General features: G+C 29.9%; 1 long non-coding RNA gene across 1 annotated transcript; it reads right to left on the bottom strand.

Moving 5' to 3' along the window:
* Positions 1–2,502: 2,502 nt before the first annotated feature.
* On the bottom strand, positions 2,503–8,231 carry LOC114163759 (uncharacterized). The gene is made up of 2 exons (XR_003599423.2): positions 7,812–8,231; positions 2,503–4,002 (listed from the first exon to the last, which is right to left on the bottom strand). It is a non-coding gene; the product is annotated as an uncharacterized LOC114163759 (long non-coding RNA).
* Positions 8,232–8,820: the final 589 nt, after the last annotated feature.

Raw genomic sequence — 8,820 nt, 5'->3', positions numbered from 1 at the left:
GGTTTCCTAATGGTGAATCATTTATAGTCCTGATAGATGATGACTTTTAATTGACAAAGGCGGACCGGCCCCAAAAGTACCCCGGCCCATACAGACGACCACCAATTATAAGGTACTTCTTAATTAACTTATAATAATATCAAAACATAACTTTATTTTATAATGCTTCTTAATTAACTTATAATAATATTTTAAGTTATATTTTAAAATATTTTCCTATTAAGGTACAATTATTCATAATATATAATCTGAATCCGAATGGGTTTAAATTAGGTAATTTAAAAGTATATAATTTTAAATTACATAATCTATAAGATTGTTTCAGTCATCTATAGTATACTTTCCTTTAATGCTTAGAAGTATAGTTGACTATCGTTATGCTTTGCATCAGGTTGGAGTGGTGCATTTCTTGACATATTCTGATCACTGTGTTAGAAGAATTGTTGCAATAAGCTGTGGGGGGCAATTACTGAAATTGTGGATTGATGGTGAAGCTAGGTGTTACATAAGCCGTATAATATTTGACACAAGTCCTAGAATGCTGGTTCGTGGTGCATGTTTGTCCAAGCAAGAGGTAACTGTGGATTACTGAATTGGTGGTGATTCATGATTGAAGCTGAGTGAATCATAAGTGGTTGCGATCGAGCATGATGGGATTGAAGTACATGAGGGTGAATTTTTTTAATGTAAGCGAGATTTTGAAATGTTTATTTGTTATAACCTCACAATCTATTTAAACTTTTCCATTTATTTTTAAATATTTATTTAATTTTGTATTTGACTGAGAATAAAGGTATTTTTGTAAAGTCTGAAGTGAAAAATATTTTTTAACAATAATAGAATTTGTATACAATTTAAACCTTTTTAGAATTTTTTAAAAAGTAAATTTTTTATACAATTACATATTTTATCCAAAAAATGTTGATGAATAAATTTGTGAATTTATTTGACATTTAATAGAACTTTAGTAAATATAAAAAGATTAATAAATTATTTTTAATTCATTTATTACAGTTATAATAAAATATATATAATCCATTATTTAACAAGTCTAATAAGTTACTTATTTTTAATAATTTTATTCGTCCTTTTGAGAAAAATACTTAAATTAAACATATACAATTACTAAACTTCTAATTTTCTTTTTCAGAATAACACTTTCCCAAAATAAAAACAATAACTCTAAACTAGTAAATATATACATAGTAGTTTAGAATTATTAAATAGGTCTTACCAATTATTACTTTTTGAAGTCACAATTTACATACTACTATTTCTTGACACTAATTTGCATATTACTATTTCTTGTAACTAAGGGTATGCCTAAGTATAGTAATCAATCAAAATGCATTATCCATATTCACATGTTTTGTGAAATTCATTCATATACTTCTTGGCTCATGACAAGGAATATCAACAAGTGGGTAATATATTTGCTGAATAAATATTTGTCTCGTATCCATCTTCATATCAACGTGGATATGTTATGTGGTTACCTGTATATTCTTTTAATATTTACGGATATGCACGTGTATTTATAAACTTTTTTAAAAATATTTAACAATATATTTAATCATATATTTAAATAAAATACAATAAATAACATGCATAAATTTTAAACAAAGTCCAAATAACTCATTTAAATAGTGTTGAATTATAGCTTACAAAAAATAATTTTGTTTTTAAAACTAATTGATAAAAAATAATTTATTCAAAATCAATGTGTTAACATTTTAATCATATTTTTTTTTTATTTTTTTTATTTAAAATAGAATATAGCATGTACAAGTATTCGTAGGTACAATTATTATAATATCCATACCCGCTCTATTAACATGTAAGTTTTAAAAATACATGTACCCATCATCTATGGGTGTCGATTTGCAGTTTCCATTCTTTATTCTTCGTTTCAGGTTTTATTATAAATATTTTTGACATCCTTACTCATAGTTAGTTTTCTAATCAATGAAGTTAATTCAAATTCAATCAGTTTGATCTCCAATTTTTGATTTTCAAGTTTAGTTCTTTGATTTACCCTTACTTCATGTACATGTTTGTCCGCATTTCTAGAATTAAATTGTTGATTTTTGGTCATATTGGATATAAAATTTTTGACAAGAGTTTAATTCATGATTGCTTCTTTCCATTTGCAGCAAGTCTTCATAACAATATTGAATAAGCAATTGTTCATTTGGTGTTGTGGGCATGTGGAATGTTAAATTTCTCCTAATACTTATACAAAATTTCTTTTGGAGTTGTCTTATACCACTTATTTTCTTTCTAGTTAAGACACTTTTTTATACGATCTTATCTAGGAAAAAGTACAATCACTTTTGAATTTAAATCCTCAAAAAAATAACAAAAATAAATTAGAGAAAAACGTGGAATAAAAAAGACGCGGGAAACTCCACAATCTAGCATATTAATAAGTGAAGTAAAGATTTGCTACAAAAATGTTAATATTTGATAAGAATCAGAATTCTAATCTAAGAATCAAGAAAATCATCTCTCAAATAGTGCAAATGCATATAATATGATTCAAAAGTGTTTATATTAGTCTTTTGTACCTTGTAATCTTTATATATAGACACATAAGTTTTAGAAAACTTAGAAACCCTACAAGGAAACTCAAACCCAAAAACATAAAAACATAAATTAATTTCTAAAAGAAAGTCCAAAACTCTCATAAATATGAAAACATAAACTAATCTTTAAAAGAAAACTCAATCCAAAAACATAGAAACATAAATTAATTTTCCTAAAAACTATTCTTCAAATGTGCTCAAAGCCTTATCTTCAGATCCTTTGAATTTTCAGTTGTTTGTAACATCATGAGTCTTGAATAGATTTGTTCTTTCCTGTTGTTGCTCCTAAAAAATAGGAGTGACGTACATTCCAAACTCTTTACTTCCTCTTACAACTATTTTTTTTTTCTTTTTTTGTTTGTATGTGAATGGTGATGAGAAAGAATGAGAGAAGTGTAAAAAATATTTTCTTTTTTCTAATCTTTTCATATTACAAACAAGGTATTTATATCCATACATTACAATATCGATATAATCCTAGCTTTAATTATAATGAACAATATAAGGAACATAATAATAACACATCACGAGAATCATATCACATCAAATCAACACAATATCAATTATAGTCAGTAATATTAATTCTAATCATTAGGAGATATATTATTTCTAATTATTAGAATCATATGACTATTTTCTCTATCAAGAAGAAACAAATGTGGTAGAAAAGTACAAAATGAAAACAAATTGGACTTTTTTTTCATTTCTTTTATTTTTCAAAAATTAAAATTTGAGAATTTTCGAAAAAAAAAATTATTTCAACTTCTTCATTTACCATTAACTAAAAATATTTTTTTATTTTTTATTTTTATTTTTAAATAAATTTATTCACCTAAACGAAATTAAGTATTGAGACATACAAAACCATAAAAAGGGGAAGAGAGAAAGAATTTGATTCCCACCTATACCAAAAAGAATAAGCAGATGACACTTAACCAAACAAATTAATTTGTCATAAACTAGAACATGATAGAGATAAAAATTGTCTTGAGAAAGCAATGTCTGCTATGTAAAACATATAAATTTGTCTCTATAGAGAAGTTTAAAAATGTGGAATTGAACTAGTAATCACAAAAGTCGTAACAAGCTTCCTATGATTAATAATGCAATCATAAAATATATGGAATCTGCCTGCATGTTAAATTTATCAAGATTGGAAATATCAATTAAGAAATGCACCGACCAATAGAGGAAGAAACACAACTGGTTGAGAGAGAATGACAAGACGGTTCAAAAAGGATGACAAAGGAGCATCACAACATATCAGAGACAAATAACATTTAGGAAAGAAGGCTTACTTTATGTTAATATCAATAAGACAATTACATCCACATAACATTTAGGAAAGAAGGCTTACTTTATGTTAATATGAATGAGACAATTACATCCACATCATTATATTTACCCACAAATTGAGCTGTCAAAACGAAAGTCAAACCAGAATGTTAAAATTTGTAGCTAGTTAATGTGAGACATTGACGATTTGCACATTTAAACATAATATAATAAGTCAGCAACTACACACTCACAAAATATAACAACTCGGTTTCCCCATCCCCAGTCTTCCACTTTGAGAAACTAAATAAGTCAACATAAAGGAATTCAATAGAGGTGACACTTCAACACACATCATGCAGAGAAACTTTTAAGCTTAAGCAATTCATAGTCTGTGGAGTCCACCTCCAATATAGAAACTATGTTAGGCAACCTTTTTAAGAAGCAATTTTGATTTGCTTCAAAAAGGTTTCCACCATAATTACTATAGAGTCTAATCTATAGACAGGAAAGATTGCGGTTGGTACCTAATCCCAACTAAAATAATCACATTTCTCAGCATTTAAATATATTCAAGCCACAATCATGAACTCACATTCCTAAGCCATGATCAAATTAATATCAGTTAGGAAGAGCCTATTTAAAGTCTATTTGAGCTCATCTTCACTTCTGTAAGTATAGGGAAAAACTTATGGAAATAGCTTATCATATGTCCATAAGTTGTTTTCAACTTATATAATAAGCTTTTTGAGATAATTAATAAAAATAGCTTATATCTTACATGAAAATAGTTCAAACTGATTTCTTCAATTAAAAAAAAAAAATTAAAATCCAGGTGCCTATTATGACCAGCTCATATTTAATAAGCGCTTAATTAAGTTCTTTATCCAGGTCAGCCTTTAGTAACAGACATAACTATTGGGCTTCATATAGTACAACCTATGATCAGAAAAAAATAATCAAGGAAAAACACAAAAATGATTGATCACAACTATTAAATTTCTATTAGAGATAGTACATATTTGCAATTAAGAGTGTTCTTTACAACTATATTCCCTCCATGCTTAAATATAGCAACAGACATCATGCATACTAGATTGAGTTTAAATAAGTTTTTTTTCTCTCTCTTCCTCTTCATTTTCTTTATTTTCAATAGTTATTGACAAAAGAGATTAAGATGTCCAGGTGGTCAGTGTGTGGTCGATTCTGTTAATACGTTCTTGTATGACTTTACAGTTTATACTTAATTTTTTCACTCCATATGTTTTTCAATTAAATGGCACAAAATGGTTATGGCAGGGTGAGGCCGAAACAACATGTATCTAATTGATAATGGTGTCATGTACTGCTAGCCAGATAGCACCATCAGTTAACAGTAATTAACTAAAGCTAGTGATATTAATTACATAGACTGGATCACAGGGACAACTAGAAAATATTGAGATCTTATTAGGAGCTGTCTTCACAAAAATGAAAGAAAGGTGTAATAGTCTTTGGTTCCAAAATGACTTCTTAAAGGACAAAACAAGGAAGCCATTGTCAGTGAACAACCCACCTGGAGTTGTTGCCCTGCTTTTATTATGTCACCTTAAGTGATTCAACTTCCCCTCCCCTACAATTCACCCTCTATACTCCTACAGCCAATATCATTTTTTGTTCTAGCTGATTACATTGTAGCTTCATATATTCTATGTTATACCAACCCCAGGTTGCGTGGATCTTAGTTATGAAATCCCTTTTTTTTCATTCTCTATTTCAGCAGAACTCCATTGTAGGTGTAGTTTGCTTCCATCATTATTTATTGTTAAGTTCAACAAAACATGTTTTGGACCATTCACTCTTTCCCTTTTGTTTCTCTCTCCAATACTTACCACCATCGCATCACCTCTAACCTCGCAACAAAAGTTCATAAGCAAAGCTCCAAAAACAAGGCCACAAGTGTCTTGTTATAGCTATCCCAACACCAAATTGTGTTATTGACATGCATATAAGTACAACCATATTATATTTGTCCACATTACAAAATCTAACTCTAATTTTTACATCACACACTTTTGAACCTTTTCCTTTTCCGTTTCTCTTTCCTTTCCAACTTTGCTTAACATAATAAAATACAATTTCCGATGCTTTAGAACAGCCAAAAACTCAAAGATGAAAATTATTAATTTTAAGTTTATCATTGCATATAGAAAACACCTTGCATACGTGCCTTTTATAATTGATGTCATCACTTAATTACTTAGTGTCCAGATTATAGACCCTCCATGCTTTCAGACAAATTAAAATTGACCCTACGAATGTCTAATTTATAAAACTAGTTGGTCATCACATCAAAGGAATGTGAGGCATGTACTGTTTTAGTGTAAGTTTGTTGCCAACTGAAAGTGGATTAGGCTAAAATACAGTGATAATTACAATCTGAAGCACAAAGTCAATTTTAAGGTGTTCATTGCAGATAGATACACCAAAAGAAAATTGAATAACTTTAATGGAAGTATTGTGTGAAAAAATTACTACCAAGTAATGTAAATTGACCAAGTCTAATGACTTGAATCAACTGTAAGCACAAATAACAAATGAATACTCAAGTTTAAATAGGAGCAAGAAAGTACAGAGGCAAAATTTGTGAAGGGATTACATGAACTAAACAATGGGTGGAAAAAACAGTTACACAGGCTTGTCATGAACTGAAATCATCAAGACAAGAGAAAAAAGGTAAACCTGGTCAGGAGGGAACAATGGGCAAATTTGACACCAATGTCAATTGACTGGGATAGAAGATTTTGCTTACTGCTTGGAAATCGAATGGTGGAACACGCGCTCTAGATTGATGATAGATATCTATCTATCTATATATATAAATAAATATATATATATATATATATATATATATATATATATATTTATTTATTTATTTATTTCTATTTCTATTTCTATTTACAATCAAATCCAACTAGGATGTTCCAAACAAATCCTGCTCATCTTCAAATAAGTATTAAACAGTTCCAAACAAATTAAATAAGACGTCAAAGAATTCACTCACAAAAAAAAGGTTAAAACTCTAATAAATTCAAAAACCCCAATGCTTCAGATTCTACTTTTCCTGTTTCTGCTTCAACTTTACACCAAAGCATTTTGTCAACTTTAAACACACTCAACCATGAATTCCAAAATCCACAAATAAACCCATAAAACTCATCGTGGAAAATAAGAAAACCAAATACTATGCAATAGTATATATGACGGAACAATAGTAGCAACTACTTTCTCCATTCCAGTAAAAATAGCATTAATATTCGTAAAGTAAACCCATAAATTCAATGCTTCCCACAATAATCAGTCAATCAATCCAAGACAACAATACTCTTACACGATTTTTTTCTTTTCAAATTCACCACGACAAAGTGATTCAGGAATTCCCACTTCCAATACCAAAGGGTTTGCGTCAAAACTCAAGCCCAAAATTTCATTAACAACAAACCAATTACAATCAGTAAATTCTTACTCAATCACAAACCAATTAACCAGATCGTGAACATCAAATTGAAACCCGACCGTACACATACACTCAACGATAAAAAGTTTACCACAACAACCCATTCTCTTATATTTATCAAAGCCAACATGCACCAATCCTAATTTAGAAACCCAGGTTTCCGCATACCAGAAACTTGGAAACTACATCCATCAAAATTCATGTTCAAACCAAATACAAAAAAACCAACGGGATGCTCAATGCATTTAAACCATAAACAACATCAAATTAAATCCAAACAGAGGTTAGGTTATACAATTTCTTCAACGTCAGAATTTCAATCATCAATCCCAAACGAAACCATAGCCTCATCAATTCAATTTGGTTCCAACAGTTTATGACCCGAAACAAACCCCAATTAGCATTTAATGTGAAATCCAAATCGGAAAAATAGAGGAACGAGGAAAGTAAAATACCTCAAAGATACCGATATAGAGAATAGAGAGGAACGGGATGCAAGTGGAGTTAAGCGCACAATCTCGTGGCGGCTCACAATGTCAAGTCGTTTCAGTGAGCGTGGTGTGACCGAGTCTGTGGTGGACGAAGGCGAGGGGTTTGGCCGTGGGCTTAAACGGTGGTGACTCTCTGAGCGAAATTGGACGCTCTGTTCGACGAAGTCCAGAACAAATGCTGGTGCGAGAACCAGAAGACCGTGAGGTGAAGGTGAGAGAATTATGGGAGAAGGAGAGTGTGCCCAACCTCGTGCTAGCCCCGTAGAATCCCAAAAGCCAAAAAGTGAATCCAGAAGCTCCGAATGAGACTCTTGGTGGTAATTTTTTTGGTATGGTGTGTGAATCTTTTTTTATTTTTCTGTGTGAGTAGGGATGGCAACGGGGCGGGGCGGGTACGGGTATCATGATCTCATCCCCATCTCCATAATAAAAATTTATCCTCATCCCCATCCCATCTTCAAACTCAACGGGTATACAACTTTTGACCCATCCTCCCCACCGGGTAACGGGTATTTTCTTATACCCATACTCATACCCATTTTTTTATTGTTCCATATATCAATTAAATATTTTTTATAAAAAAAATTTAAAAATCACACCAACGGAATCATGATACTATCAAAATATTCAATATTAAAATAACATACTCTTTTTGATTTTCATGATGTCAAATATTAAGAAAAATATTATAATAGTATAAATCTCAAATTAAAGTATCAAATAACAACTAAATAAAATTCAAATAATTATATAAAAGCTAAAAAATTACACATTACTAAAATTTTATAATAACCAAAATATTTATTAATTTTACAAATGATCAGTGGTTTCATTTGCATTCGATCCACCTACACATAGAAAAAAAATGAAAAATTAGATATGATATAATAATTGAAATTGAAAATTTTAATTACTAGAATATAATGTACCTTCTTCATCAGATTCATTTTCACTCATGAGAACATCTTTTCCT

The sequence above is a fragment of the Vigna unguiculata genome, chromosome 9, assembly GCF_037176805.1.
Source record: "Vigna unguiculata cultivar grain cowpea cultivar isolate G323 ecotype 2 chromosome 9, ASM3717680v1, whole genome shotgun sequence".
Taxonomy (NCBI): Eukaryota; Viridiplantae; Streptophyta; class Magnoliopsida; order Fabales; family Fabaceae; genus Vigna; species Vigna unguiculata.
Note: the sequence above shows the minus strand (reverse complement) of the source record. Positions and strands in the feature narration are given on the sequence as shown.